The sequence below is a fragment of the Lissotriton helveticus genome, chromosome 1_1 (assembly GCF_964261635.1).
Source record: "Lissotriton helveticus chromosome 1_1, aLisHel1.1, whole genome shotgun sequence".
In the NCBI taxonomy this organism is placed as follows: domain Eukaryota; kingdom Metazoa; phylum Chordata; class Amphibia; order Caudata; family Salamandridae; genus Lissotriton; species Lissotriton helveticus.
This window is the reverse complement of record NC_136057.1, coordinates 372,748,114-372,763,517: the sequence shown is the minus strand read 5'-3', so window position 1 is coordinate 372,763,517 and position 15,404 is coordinate 372,748,114.

Here is a 15,404-nt window from a genome sequence, read left to right as displayed (position 1 = left end):
TTATTTGCTTCCTTATTGAGAGGACTAAATACCATACCAGTCTCTTTAATCTATCTGTGGTTCTGGCAGGGACATCGAAAGCAGATAACCACTTCAGTCTCAGCAGGCTTCCCAGCTCTATCGTTACCGAGGCTGTGGCATCCACCACTAATCCAAAACCCTCGCCGCCCAACCTGCCAAAACCTGTAAAGAAGGGGTATGCCTGACCTTTCCTGGCTGCACCACCGCACCTTCCACCATCCTCTGAATGACTGATGGAGGACCATTCGTCCACCTTACAACAGGAACTGTAAGCCTTTTCGGTCATAACCTTAGTCAGTTTAAGAATGTCCAATTTCAAAACTACCAGGAATGAGAGTTTGAGTTGGAGGCGAGGATTATGCATCTATTCTTCTTTCTTCATTTCTCAGCAGTCATCACAAACTAAAACCAGCAGCATTTCAATGACTACATGCCCCATGTTTTCAGAACCAGGAAAACAACAGCCATCACTCAACTCATAAGCCCTCCGGAGAACAAGCACTTCCTTTTTCTTTGCGCAAAGCTGTTGTCTGCACATATGGTATCCGACTTTGCAGTCAGTACTGCTTTTGACCGATTCTTGGAAAAAACACCACTTTTAAATGTCATTCAAATAGTTTGAACTTTGTTGCTGCTGCATGTAGTAGTGACCTGTAATCATAGAGGAAATCCAGTTTTTACTTCCCACTTTTTAAACAAGCTAATACTTATACATTCCAGAGACATCCTTATACATGGGGGGGAATAGAATTGAAGGAAAACCCACAGCCTCTCCTCTGCATCCTTAACAGAGCCTAAACATTCCTTCACAATAATTAGAAAATGTTACACCTTGTGTTATGACTAGAGTCAGGGTTTTAGCATGTTCAACGTTTGATAACAAACAATGAAGCCACTTCCATCGCTGGATTTAATAGAAGTTCCTAATCGTGGAATCTGATAGAGACTACCAGCCGCAGATTCCTTAACGTCGAAATATCCCTAGGCGTGAGACTGGACCCGGAAAACTTTCTTGCCCAGCATCTCTGTGCACCGGGGGTAGGGCAGTACCATGCGACTCCACCCCGATGTCCTCCACGGGCATGACATCAGAGAGGTCACATAAGCCGCACCCCGGCGCGCTGATGGCCGTTTTCTTCTTTTCCGCGTGCTACGCCGACCCAGATCATGTTCCTGGCCTGTTTCAGGCCTTCCTTTTTCCGATTTTGAGCATTTTTCTTGGGAACAGTGTGCGAATGCCTTCGGGCTTCAAGGCGTGCTGGTATTGCGCGGATCCATTGTCGGCGACGGATCCTCAACCTATCTGTATGTGGGGTTTGGGAGAGCACCACGACTCCACAGACTGTGAGGTGTGTCAGCAAATGAAACGGGTCATAAAGGGGGTGGTGATGGACAGAGTATCTGAATTAAGCAGAACACTCCTACCGTTTTTTTAGCTCACTGCACCATCCCAGTTCAGAACCTGGCTACATGCAAATTAGTCTGTCCCTGGCCCAGTGCATCATGGGAACAGGGCAGACCAAACTACCAAGCCAATTCTTTACTGGAAAGGAAACAAGCTTCCGGGGACCGGTTTCTGGCATTACAGCCGTCTTCGGCCCGGCTTGCTTGAATCCTGATGGTGCAGTGAGCAAGGGACTCACATCTGAGTAAAGAATTGGCTTGGTAGTTTGGTCTGCCCTGTTCCCATGATGCACTGGGCCAGGGACAGACTAATTTGCATGTAGCCAGGTTCTGAACTGGGATGGTGGAGTGAGCTAAAAAACGGTGATGGATCAAGCCCTGATCTTTTGACTGGGTAGGAGTGTTCTGCTTAATTCAGATACTCTGTCCATCACCACCCCCATTTTTTAATCGTTTTGGCCACCACAAGTGTGGAAGGGTATGCTCAGATGTGAGTCCCTTGCTCACTGCACCATCAGGATTCAAGCAAGGCGGGCCGAAGACGACTGTAATGCCAGAAACCGGTCCCCGGAAGCTTGTTTCCTTTCCAGTAAAGAATTGGCTTGGTAGTTTGGTCTGCCCTGTTCCCATGATGCACTGGGCCAGGGACAGACTAATTTGCATGTAGCCAGGTTCTGAACTGGGATGGTGCAGTGAGCTAAAAAACGGTGATGGATCAAGCCCTGATCTTTTGACTGGGTCGGAGTGTTCTGCTTAATTCAGATACTCTGTCCATCACCACCCCCCTTTTTGAATCGTTTTGGCCACCACAAGTGTGGAAGGGTATGCTCAGATGTGAGTCCCTTGCTCACTGCACCATCAGGATTCAAGCAAGCCGGGCCCAAGACGGCTGTAATGCCAGAAACCGGTCCCCGGAAGCTTGTTTCCTTTCCAGTAAAGAATTGGCTTGGTAGTTTGGTCTGCCCTGTTCCCATGATGCACTGGGCCAGGGACAGACTAATTTGCATGTAGCCAGGTTCTGAACTGGGATGGTGCAGTGAGCTAAAAAACGGTGATGGATCAAGCCCTGATCTTTTGACTGGGTAGGAGTGTTCTGCTTAATTCAGATACTCTGTCCATCACCACCCCCCTTTTTGAATCGTTTTGGCCACCACAAGTGTGGAAGGGTATGCTCAGATGTGAGTCCCTTGCTCACTGCACCATCAGGATTCAAGCAAGCCGGGCCGAAGACGGCTGTAATGCCAGAAACCGGTCCCCGGAAGCTTGTTTCCTTTCCAGTAAAGAATTGGCGTGGTAGTTTGGTCTGCCCTGTTCCCATGATGCACTGGGCCAGGGACAGACTAATTTGCATGTAGCCAGGTTCTGAACTGGGATGGTGCAGTGAGCTAAAAAACGGTGATGGATCAAGCCCTGATCTTTTGACTGGGTAGGAGTGTTCTGATTAATTCAGATACTCTGTCCATCATCACGCCCCTTTTTGAATCGTTTTGGCCACCACAAGTGTGGAAGGGTATGCTCAGATGTGAGTCCCTTGCTCACTGCACCATCAGGATTCAAGCAAGCCGGACCGAAGACGGCTGTAATGCCAGAAACCGGTCCACGGAAGCTTGTTTCCTTTCCAGTAAAGAATTGGCTTGGTAGTTTGGTCTGCCCTGTTCCCATCATGCACTGGGCCAGGGACAGACTAATTTGCATGTAGCCAGGTTCTGAACTGGGATGGTGCAGTGAGCTAAAAAACGGTGATGGATCAAGCCCTGATCTTTTGACTGGGTAGGAGTGTTCTGCTTAATTCAGATACTCTGTCCATCACCACCCCCCTTTTTGAATCGTTTTGGCCACCACAAGTGTGGAAGGGTATGCTCAGATGTGAGTCCCTCGCTCACTGCACCATCAGGATTCAAGCAAGCCGGGCCGAAGACGGCTGTAATGCCAGAAACCGGTCCCCGGAAGCTTGTTTCCTTTCCAGTAAAGAATTGGCTTGGTAGTTTGGTCTGCCCTGTTCCCATGATGCACTGGGCCAGGGACAGACTAATTTGCATGTAGCCAGATTCTGAACTGGGATGGTGCAGTGAGCTAAAAAACGGTGATGGATCAAGCCCTGATCTTTTGACTGGGTAGGAGTGTTCTGCTTAATTCAGATACTCTGTCCATCACCACCCCCCTTTTTGAATCGTTTTGGCCACCACAAGTGTGGAAGGGTATGCTCAGATGTGAGTCCCTTGCTCACTGCACCATCAGGATTCAAGCAAGCCGGGCCAAAGACGGCTGTAATGCCAGAAACCGGTCCCCGGAAGCTTGTTTCCTTTCCAGTAAAGAATTGGCTTGGTAGTTTGGTCTGCCCTGTTCCCATGATGCACTGGGCCAGGGACAGACTAATTTGCATGTAGCCAGGTTCTGAACTGGGATGGTGCAGTGAGCTAAAAAGCGGTGATGGATCAAGCCCTGATCTTTTGACTGGGTAGGAGTGTTCTGCTTAATTCAGATACTCTGTCCATCACCACCCCCCTTTTTGAATCGTTTTGGCCACCACAAGTGTGGAAGGGTATGCTCAGATGTGAGTCCCTTGCTCACTGCACCATCAGGATTCAAGCAAGCCGGGCCGAAGACGGCTGTAATGCCAGAAACCGGTCCCCGGAAGCTTGTTTCCTTTCCAGTAAAGAATTGGCTTGGTAGTTTGGTCTGCCCTGTTCCCATGATGCACTGGGCCAGGGACAGACTAATTTGCATGTAGCCAGGTTCTGAACTGGGATGGTGCAGTGAGCTAAAAAACGGTGATGGATCAAGCCCTGATCTTTTGACTGGTTAGGAGTGTTCTGATTAATTCAGATACTCTGTCCATCACCAAACCCTTTTTGAATCGTTTTGGCCACCACAAGTGTGGAAGGGTATGCTCAGATGTGAGTCCCTTGATCACTGCACCATCAGGATTCAAGCAAGCCGGACCGAAGACGGCTGTAATGCCAGAAACCGGTCCCCGGAAGCTTGTTTCCTTTCCAGTAAAGAATTGGCTTGGTAGTTTGATCTGCCCTGTTCCCATGATGCACTGGGCCAGGGACAGACTAATTTGCATGTAGCCAGGTTCTGAACTGGGATGGTGCAGTGAGCTAAAAAACGGTGATGGATCAAGCCCTGATCTTTTGACTGGGTAGGAGTGTTCTGCTTAATTCAGATACTCTGTCCATCACCACCCCCCTTTTTGAATCGTTTTGGCCACCACAAGTGTGGAAGGGTATGCTCAGTTGTGAGTCACTTGCTCACTGCACCATCAGGATTCAAGCAAGCCGGGCCGAAGACGGCTGTAATGCCAGAAACCGGTCCCCGGAAGCTTGTTTCTTGGTAGTTTGGTCTGCCCTGTTCCCATGATGCACTGGGCCAGGGACAGACTAATTTGCATGTAGCCAGGTTCTGAACTGGGATGGTGGAGTGAGCTAAAAAACGGTGATGGATCAAGCCCTGATCTTTTGACTGGGTAGGAGTGTTCTGCTTAATTCAGATACTCTGTCCATCACCACCCCCCTTTTTGAATCGTTTTGGCCACCACAAGTGTGGAAGGGTATGCTCAGATGTGAGTCCCTTGCTCACTGCACCATCAGGATTCAAGCAAGCCGGGCCGAAGACGGCTGTAATGCCAGAAACCGGTCCCCGGAAGCTTGTTTCCTTTCCAGTAAAGAATTGGCTTGGTAGTTTGGTCTGCCCTGTTCCCATGATGCACTGGGCCAGGGACAGACTAATTTGCATGTAGCCAGGTTCTGAACTGGGATGGTGCAGTGAGCTAAAAAACGGTGATGGATCAAGCCCTGATCTTTTGACTGGTTAGGAGTGTTCTGATTAATTCAGATACTCTGTCCATCACCACCCCCCTTTTTGAATCGTTTTGGCCACCACAAGTGTGGAAGGGTATGCTCAGATGTGAGTCTCTTGCTCACTGCACCATCAGGATTCAAGCAAGCCGGACCGAAGACGGCTGTAATGCCAGAAACCGGTCCCCGGAAGCTTGTTTCCTTTCCAGTAAAGAATTGGCTTGGTAGTTTGATCTGCCCTGTTCCCATGATGCACTGGGCCAGGGACAGACTAATTTGCATGTAGCCAGGTTCTGAACTGGGATGGTGCAGTGAGCTAAAAAACGGTGATGGATCAAGCCCTGATGATTCTCAACTTTCGGTGGAGCTTCCGGATGTCACGCCACAAACGGCCGACATGCTACATTGACTTATGGCATGTGTGACCGATAGCTGACACCGGGGCGGTGGAGGCGGGACTCATGGGCGAACATTTGCTGAACTGCTACGGTCACAGCCGCACATGGAGAAACCCCTCACCGCCCTGGAAACAGACGGAGAAGTCCTGACGCTGTGAGTACTCACCTGAGAGGTATGGACGCTAAAGCAGGCGATTGGAGGGTGGGATTGCTGCGACCTCCGTTCTTATCATGTAGCCACACTCCTCTCCCGCATGCTTGGGGAACTTGGCCCAATGTCAATAATGATTCGTACACAGTCACCCAGGGGCAGAACCACTGGGCCAGATAAGGCCTAATCGGAGGTTGCTGTAGACTGTGTGGCGGGAACTATTGATGGCCCGGGGAAGGGCAACAGTCCGGTATCCCTTGACTGGACTTTGAGAGACTACCTTCTTGGTACCTAGCTAAAGCTGCCCCCTAGACTTGAACGCTAAACTTTCGCCTATTGGCGTGTTTGGACGGCAACATGTTCTGTTGCCGACCTCTTGGTATTTTTTACTGTTTTGCACTATTAGTGACCCCAGTTATATTCCTTCTTCCCCACCTCAGAGTACTGCCTATGCCCTTGTTGAACATGTCGATATCTGTGCCTGCGGGGGGTGGGGGGGGGGGGGGCGTGTGGCCTTGGGGGAGCGGTCGCCTGGGGGATGGGCGGCGAAAGAGGCGGAGGCCCCGCACCGAGATAGTGGGTATGGCTGAGATTCAGATCTGTACATGGAATGTGAGAGGTATGCACACACCCTCGAGGCGTTACCAAATATACTCATACTTGCGCCGCCACAAATTCCATGTAGCCTTATTACAAGGAAACACATCTCAATAAGGCTGAGGTACACGCGCTGCGCAGGAGATGGCGCGGACAAATCTATGCTACCGAATATTCCTCCTATGCCCGTGGGGCGCTCATATGGGTAAGGCCGGGCACTCCCTGGGCAGTCATGGACACGCAGGTAGATGTGGGAGGCCGGTATGTGATAGTTAGGGGTAGACTCGATGGACATCCGATAGTACTTGCCTCCATGTACTTCCCTAACACTGAACAAGGCGGTTTCCTCGACAGCCTCTCCACAGCGCTGGCGCCCTGGCATGGGCTTCCATGGATACTCGGAGGCAAATATAACAGTGTCCTGGACGTGCACTTAGATAGGTCCACTGCTCCCCCACCTAGCGCGCAGGCACACGTTACATCGAAAGCTCTCCTCAACTGGGCCCAACAATGGCGGCTGCAGGATGCATGGAGAACCCGCAACCCCACGACACGCACGTACTCCTACTGGTCAGGTGCGCATGCGCTACATGTCCGCTTAGACAGGTACATGGTTTCCCCAGACATTCTCCCGCTAGTCCTAGATTCCCAGTATATGGGCCGCACCCACTTGGATCACAACCCTCACACGTTGACCATTGCATGGGAAGTCCCACATCCCCCCATTCCCATCCTGGCGCCTTTAGCCGGACGTTTTACTTGATGCATCGTTCCGAAACTCACTGCTCACACAATCAGCCCAATACTTTGAACTCAATGCTGACTCAGCATCCTCCCCCCAAATCGAATGGGACGCTTTCAAAGTGGTGACACGGGGGTATTGTCTAGGGACACAGGGTCACATGAGACGCCAGCTTGAACGTGATCTGACGCGACTGGAATCGGAACTGCTTGACCTCGAATGCCCTGCGGATGGAGGTGAGAGCGCCCGACTGCCTGCAGCCCGCGCGGAACATGACCGCCTGTTGGACCGTTTGAAATGTGTCAACTTTGCGGCACACACTGCCCGGATGCATAGACAAGGTGATAGGCCGGGCAAACTACTGACCTGGCTGATCGCACGGGAAGACCGATCAGCTCCGATATCGAGCATACAAACCGGGGATGGCAGGACACTATACTCTCAGCACCAAATACACGAGGCATTCACGGAACACTACACTGATCTGTACTGCTCCCGCCTCCGGGTCTCCCTGCCCACCATTGTCAGTTACCTGTCTGAACTACGGCTACCCACCTTGACTGCGACGCAACAGGGTGAACTAGCGGCACCGCTTGACCCCGAGGAACTCCGAGACACCATATTTCACCTCTCAAACGGAAAAACTCCGGGACCGGATGGCTTACCGGCCGAGTTTTACAAGGCCGCCTCGGTCATCCTGATCCCACAACTGGTGAAGATGTTTTCCGCAGCCACTGACGATTTCGCCCTGCCCCCGACCCTCAATGAGGCGACGCTTATCTCTTTGCCCAAGCCTGGAAGGGATAGCACCCAGCTGGGCTCCTATCGCCCTCTCGCGCTTTTGAACACGGACTATAAAATCCTTGCCTCTGCGCTTGCCCGCAGGCTGGCCCCCTTCGTGCCTACGTTGGTACATCACGACCAAAACGGATTTGTGCCGACGAGACACACATCACACAATATCCGACGATTATTTCGCCTGCAGGAGTACGCCACGAGACAATGGCCGAGAGCGGGATGCCTTGTGCTTGACCTGGAGAAGGCTTTTGACTCGGTGGAGTGGCCCTACCTGCGTGCGGCGTTGGAAAAGTTTGAGCTGGGAGATGACTATCTGATGATGGTGGGCCTCCTATACCGCGAGCCCACGGTCCGGGTCCGCACAGGGACATTGCTCTCTGACTCCATCCGCGTACAGAGAGGCACTAGGCAGGGTTGTCCACTGTCACCCCTGCTGTTCTCCCTAGCTGTGGAACCCCTAGCCGAGATGCTCCGGTTGCAAGGAGCCGACTGGGGAATACCGTTGGCGGACGGATTGCATGTAGTATCCTTATACGCTGACGACCTGCTTCTTTACGTCAGGGACCTCACCGATGTCCGGGATCCCTCACCGACATTTTCGGCACCTTCGAGGAAATGTCGGGACTGCGAGTGAACTGGGCCAAATCGGGGGCCTACTCGTTCGACCCGAACGTTCCCGAATGTGACATACACATCGGGGGTGGAAGGTTGCAGTGGTATCCCAGCACGTTTAGCTATCTGGGGATATACGTCTACCGAGACCCGACAGACATCCTGGAAGGCAATCTGATGAGGGCGATCGCCTCCACCAGAGCGCAGGTGGGGTTCTGGAATACTCTACCACTCAATGTCCCTAGTCGCACTACCTTGGCTAAAATGATAGTACTCCCGCGGCTGTTGTACTATTTCGCGAACATACCAACATATGTGCCCACCCGGGTGTTCCGAGACATTGAAGTTCTGCTCCGAACCCTGATTTGGAACAAAGGCCGACCCCGGGTAGCGCTGACGAAGCTCTACATGCCTACTACGGAGGGCGGACTGGCAGTTCCCAACATGGAGTTATATTATCTGGCTGCACAAATGCAGTGGGTGTCGTGCTGGCTGGGTGGTAAGAACCTGAGTGACACGGCGACAGACACCGCCGTTTGGTCCCAGCCCCAAATACAAACACTGTTCCACCCGCTGACTCGGACTCCCAAACCATCGCAACTACTGCTCGCAGTGGCGCGCAAATGCTTTCTCCGATGTTTGCGCCTAACGCGAGCGACGACGCCCTACGCGCCGATATTGCCACTATTAGGCACCCCGACGACGGCGGGGACCCTGACCGCTATGCGGTTGAATAGCTGGGTCACCGCGGAGGGGGAGACTTTGGGTGACCTTTACTCCGACGGAGCCCTTATACCCTTTGCAACCCTCGCGGAGGACACGTCCCTCCCAGCTGGTCAGTTCCTGACACACGCGTCTCTCGTTCACGCGTTGACCGCCGCCTGGGGAGACATGTCTAGTGAACCACCGACACACCACTTCATACAGTACTTACATGTCATGAGCAACGGCACCCACATCATTCATTGGTTGACACAAGCACTTCTCCTACATACATGCCCGACGACTGTACGCCTACGGGAAAAATGGGCGACGGACAGAGGGCGAGACTGGACGGACAAGGAATGGGCTATGATCCTCGTTGGCCCAGTGAACATCCCCCGCAGCCCCCGTTTTAAAATTATACAATTTTATATCTTACACCGTGCATACCTCACCCCTGATAACATAAATAACTACTTCTCTGCAACTGACACTGCCTGCGGCCGCTGTTCCCTCATAGGCGCGGATCTCCTTCACATGCTATGGCTCTGCCCCGCCCTACAGCAGTATTGGGAAGGTGTGACTAAGATACTCCGACACTGTACTGGGGAACCTGTACCGAACACATGGGAAGCCTGTATACTGGGGCTATATAAACGCACCCACCTAAATAGAGTCCAAGCTAGATTCTGGGACCTCGGACTTATCACGGCCAAACGACTGCTCACCAAGAGATGGAAGGCTGCCACACCCCCTCACCTCCGACACTGGTGCCTGTCACTGACTAATTGGGCGCGAGCTGAAAACTCTGTTCTACAGCGGGAGGAAACGGCGGGGCTCAGGAAGTTCCCCATTGCACACCAATGGGAGGGCATACTACACTCCTTCCTGCAGTAATGCGTGGAACAGGGAATCACGTGAAGACACATGCACTCCCACTCCCCCTTTCCTGCTACGGCACCACACTGATTACACACGACACTCCATATGACTCCCTATTGCCGTCGGTCTCGGCATACTGTCTGGCTGCTGTTTTCATGTTTCATACTGCCACCACTCACCCCAACCCCGAAGACATGCCACCACATGACAACGGCGGCGAAGGCCCGGGCAATACGCCGCGACGCCGCACCCTCCGACCGCTCGGAAGACCCCCCCACTAATGGCCTTGCTCCACGGAAGACACGCGCTCCCCTGGGCCCCGGCCCCCCTCCCGCCTGCCTACCCCGCAGGACACGGTTGACATACTAACACGGGCTTCTACCTACCAGGCGCTATGGCGGACTCTGCACACACCTACCCCTACCCACCTCCCGTGAAACCCTTGTCCCCCCTGTTTTATAGTTGGTTGTTGATCTGAGTTAATCCTCTGTTAGACCATGTCCATACGCATACAACTCCATGCTTTATATCCTTTCACGTCACAGGACATCCTCAGGTGTAGCGGCCGAGGATTGGACACCCCACATGGGCACTGAGGTGCAGTACATTTCTCCCCGCTGCTGCGGATACACATGGAGGTTACACGCCCCATTCACCTTAAGTCGCTGACCACCCTCTATGCTCCCTCACACGATGATGCACCCGTCCTACTGCAGACTTCCATAGAAACACCCGCAACCGACACGTATTGGTAGCGACGGACACGATCATCGTTACAGGCACAGATGGGGGTAGATTCAGCGCACCCACCTAGACCACTGTATCCATGCTGAAAAATCCATAGACCGCACACATGCTAAACACTAACGATGTATGCGTCATGATGTAATGTGAAATGTTGTTATACGCTGCTGGACCCCAGGGTTGCCGGGCTTGAAGCTGTGTTTATTCTCTTTACATGCTCCGAACTCCACTGACTGCAGCTGGCCCGGCTGGGTTGTAAGCAACGCAGATGTGTACACTGTGTATTGGACGAATAAAGGTCTTTCTTAAAAATAAAAAATAAAAATAAAACAAAAAAAAAAATGGATCAAGCCCTGATCTTTTGACTGGGTAGGAGTGTTCTGCTTAATTCAGATACTCTGTCCATCACCACCCCCCTTTTTGAATCGTTTTGGCCACCACAAGTGTGGAAGGGTATGCTCAGATGTGAGTCCCTTGCTCACTGCACCATCAGGATTCAAGCAAGCCGGGCCGAAGACGGCTGTAATGCCAGAAACCGGTCCCCGGAAGCTTGTTTCCTTTCCAGTAAGGAATTGGCTTGGCAGTTTGGTCTGCCCTGTTCCCATGATGCACTGGGCCAGGGACAGACTAATTTGCATGTAGCCAGGTTCTGAACTGGGATGGTGCAGTGAGCTAAAAAACGGTGATGGATCAAGCCCTGATCTTTTGACTGGGTAGGAGTGTTCTGCTTAATTCAGATACTCTGTCCATCACCACCCCCCTTTTTGAATCGTTTTGGCCACCACAAGTGTGGAAGGGTATGCTCAGATGTGAGTCCCTTGCTCACTGCACCATCAGGATTCAAGCAAGCCGGGCCGAAGACGGCTGTAATGCCAGAAACCGGTCCCCGGAAGCTTGTTTCCTTTCCAGTAAAGAATTGGCTTGGTAGTTTGGTCTGCCCTGTTCCCATGATGCACTGGGCCAGGGACAGACTAATTTGCATGTAGCCAGGTTCTGAACTGGGATGGTGCAGTGAGCTAAAAAACGGTGATGGATCAAGCCCTGATCTTTTGACTGGGTAGGAGTGTTCTGCTTAATGGTTACGTCGGGGGGAGGCCCTTCGGGGCTCCCTCCTTTGGACCACCGACGTTGACCAGCCGCCGATCGCGGTCTCTACGGCGCAAGGCCGGCGTCGGGTTGTTAATTCGTCTTTGGACGCCTCTTCTTCTCCAGAGGTTCGGCGGTTGTTGGTTTCATCTTCTTCAGAGATGGGTCACTGCGTCGTGGCTTTTTTCCTGGCATCTTCTAAGGACGGCTCATCGCCGTCACGCGACCGCAGTCTTTGCCGGAGCCACCTCAGGATCCCCATTCCTCAGTTCCCCTTCCCCCTTTCCGGGCGTGGCCTTACCTTCCTACAGTTGGACTGGGGGATGGACGCCTTAGCTTGCAGCCGTGGCCCACAAAGGAACTGCTTTCACCACCGCGGGGCTCTACGGAGGCGGGTGCTGCCTTCGCTCGGGCTGTTTTTCACGGCTGCAGGAATCTTGCGCAAGGGCAATCCAGCTGCCCGTTTCCCCACGGATCATCTTCTGAAGATCCTTCATCAGAGTTCTCGTGGTCGGGAGCTGCTTCTTCCCTTCGAGGCTTCCCTCCACACTTCTCTTTTGGGGGCTTGGGGACAGCCCGCCACGGGGGACCAGGTGCCCCAACAACTTTTGCACCGCCACTGTCCTGCGCCGCATGAACTTGTCTGTCTTTCCCTCCACCCCTCTACCAGGGGATCTCTTTTACAGACTGCCTTTCCCTCCCTGCTATTGGTGTTGTCTCCTCCGTCACGGGAGGCCCGTTGGGTAGATTCCTGGGGGGGCAATATCTTCACCTCCACCAGTGCGGCTTAGCGGGCCCTTAGGCGGAGTTCTTCTGTCTGCTGCTTCTCAGGTGGGTGCCTGTGTTGTTCTGCGGCACCATGTGTTGGATGGCTGGGAGCTGGTGGCATTTATTCTTCGCTCCGCTCTGGACATTTCGGAGGTGCTTGGTCGTACCATGGCTTCTTCTGTGGCCCTTTGTCGACATGCCTGGCTACAGAATAGTGTGTTCCCGGAGAACGTTAGGGAACGGCCGGTGGACCTTCCCTATAATTTTTTTTTTTTTTGTTTACATTTGTTTATTGGGTTTTAACAATCAGGTATCACGACAGTAGAATTCAATACATTAATACATTCTTGCAGCAATTAGTTAAAATGCAATTCTTATAACCATAGGCCTTAATCCCCTATATGTCAAGAACCAAGTGTGCCCAATGTTTGACCAAGTCTATGGATATCTTGGTGTGTCGAAGAGGCCATAGTGTACATCCTATTAGTAAGTGGCGTTGGGTGTGCCTAATACAGCACTGTCGGGCCTCCCGTGATAGCGTGCCGTGGTCGGGTACGGGTCACCGCCTTAGTCGTATTAGGTTGGATCGTTGTTGCTTGAATGCCCCAAAAACTTTCTGAGCTATCATATCTATATGTGTTCCCAATGAAAAAACAGTGGCCGGATTTTCTGCCAGCCTAACTTTCAACTCTTTTCAACTGTGGGGGATAAACTATAGGGAAGGTAGTGTGTCTGGGGGGGTTCTAGCTGCGACCTAATAGGATCTTTTATCGAGATAATTGTAGTTTCTCGATGGGGTGTGGGAATATATCAGGAGATGCGCGGGAGGGGGAGCGGCATCAAAACTTCTGTGACATCCTCAGTATTGCCCATGGAGGGTTCTAAGCAGGTCTGCAATCCAGATGTGATCTCAAGCTACTTGTGTCTCTCAGGCACTCCCTGTGTCTAGTGGGACGGGAGGGGTCGGCTGGGTCTGAATCTGTTCCTCTGCAGGAGGTTCGGGGGGGTCTGTCTCGTGAGTAAATGTATGTAGCAACTGTGCCCATTCTAGGGAGATAGGGTGTTTACGGGTCCCTCTCAGTTCTTCTTCCCTAAGTGTTTCTTCCTCTGCCTTCCCCCCTTTCTTTCACGGCGCCAATCCAGGCTGCTTCTGGTGGTCCTGTTGGGGATCTCCAGTGCATGGCTTTACTCCTCTTCGCTAGTAGGATAGCTGGGGACATAAAGCGGTATTGCACCTTCTCAGTCTTCTTCTTGCGAAAAATCCCAAGAGCGCATGCCTCCCATGTTGACATATTTGCGATATGGGTTGTGTCCTTCAGTGTCCGGTGTACCCTGTGCCAACCTGTCCAGTCTCCACCTACATGCGTGGCGATTGAGCGGCGAAAGTTGAGGCCCTTTGACTTGCCTCTTGAAGTTTGCGATGTGATTCTGGCAGCCAGGCGTCCCTCCACAAAATCAGTATACGCCTGCAGGTGGAACAAATTTGTGGCATGGTGCACAGCAAAAGCTGTGGATCCACTCTGTGCCCCCCTTTCAGAGGTTCTCCTCTTCCTTCATTCTCTTGCCCAGCAGGGCTCTGCTCTGGCCACTATCAAGGGCTACCTCTCGGCCATTTCAACCTTTTTAAGACTTCCTGATCAGTGTTCTCTTTTCAAGGCCCCTGTTGTAAATAGATTCTTGAAAGGCATCACACACATGTTCCCTCCTGTTCCGTTCGTGATGCCTCAGTGGGACTTGAATATAGTTCTAACGTATCTCATGTGCGCTTCTTTTGAGCTACTTCCTAACTGTCCTCTTCGTCTTCTGACTCTTAAGACTGCATTCCTGGTTGCCATCACCTCTGCCAGGAGAAGGAGTGAGCTCCAGGCTCTATCTTCTAAACCTCCTTTCCTCTCTGTCCATCCGGACAAGGTTGTTCTAAGGACTCATCCTTCTTTCCTGCCCAAGGTGGTCACAGCCTTTCATATTGGACAGTCCATCACCTTGCCCACCTTCTATCCACCTCTGCATCCCTCGAAAGAGGAAGAGAGGCTCCACCGTCTGGACCCAAAACGTGCGCTCTCATTTTATCTGGACTGCACACACCAGTTCTGGGTTCTTGTGCATCAAGGTTTGCTACTCCTTGGTGAAAAAGGAGCCTCCTGTTGGGCTGCGCGCCCATTCCACTCGGGCCAAGGCAGCTACTACTGCCCTGGGTCGGGGAGCCCCCTTGCAGGACATCTGCCAGGCAGCTACGTGGGCCTCGCTGCACACATTTGCTAGACACTACTGCCTGGACAGCCAAGTCCGGAGAGATGGCTTTTTCGACCGTTCCGTTTTCCGAGACTTTCTGGTGTGATCTTGGTTTGCAGACCCACCACCGGGGTTGGTATTGCTGGAGTATCTATTCTAAGGTAAGGAATCTAACACTAACCTGTTTCTTTCAGATGCTCAAGTTATATCTGTAAGAAACAGTAGTTAGTGTTAGATTCCTTACCGCCCCACCCATCCTCCCCGTTCTGCGAACCGATATCTAGGGTTAAGGACATCCCTTTCAAGGCCCTAGTTTCATGGCACCAGTGTCAGTTTCTATCATGGCTCTGCGTTCCTGGCGTGGAAAGCTATGTACAGAACTGACGTCAGCGTGTGAGGGCGGCATCTAAGTACTCCGACGTCATCCCGGCAATCACGACACTGACAACGGACCCGGAGCCGCAGAC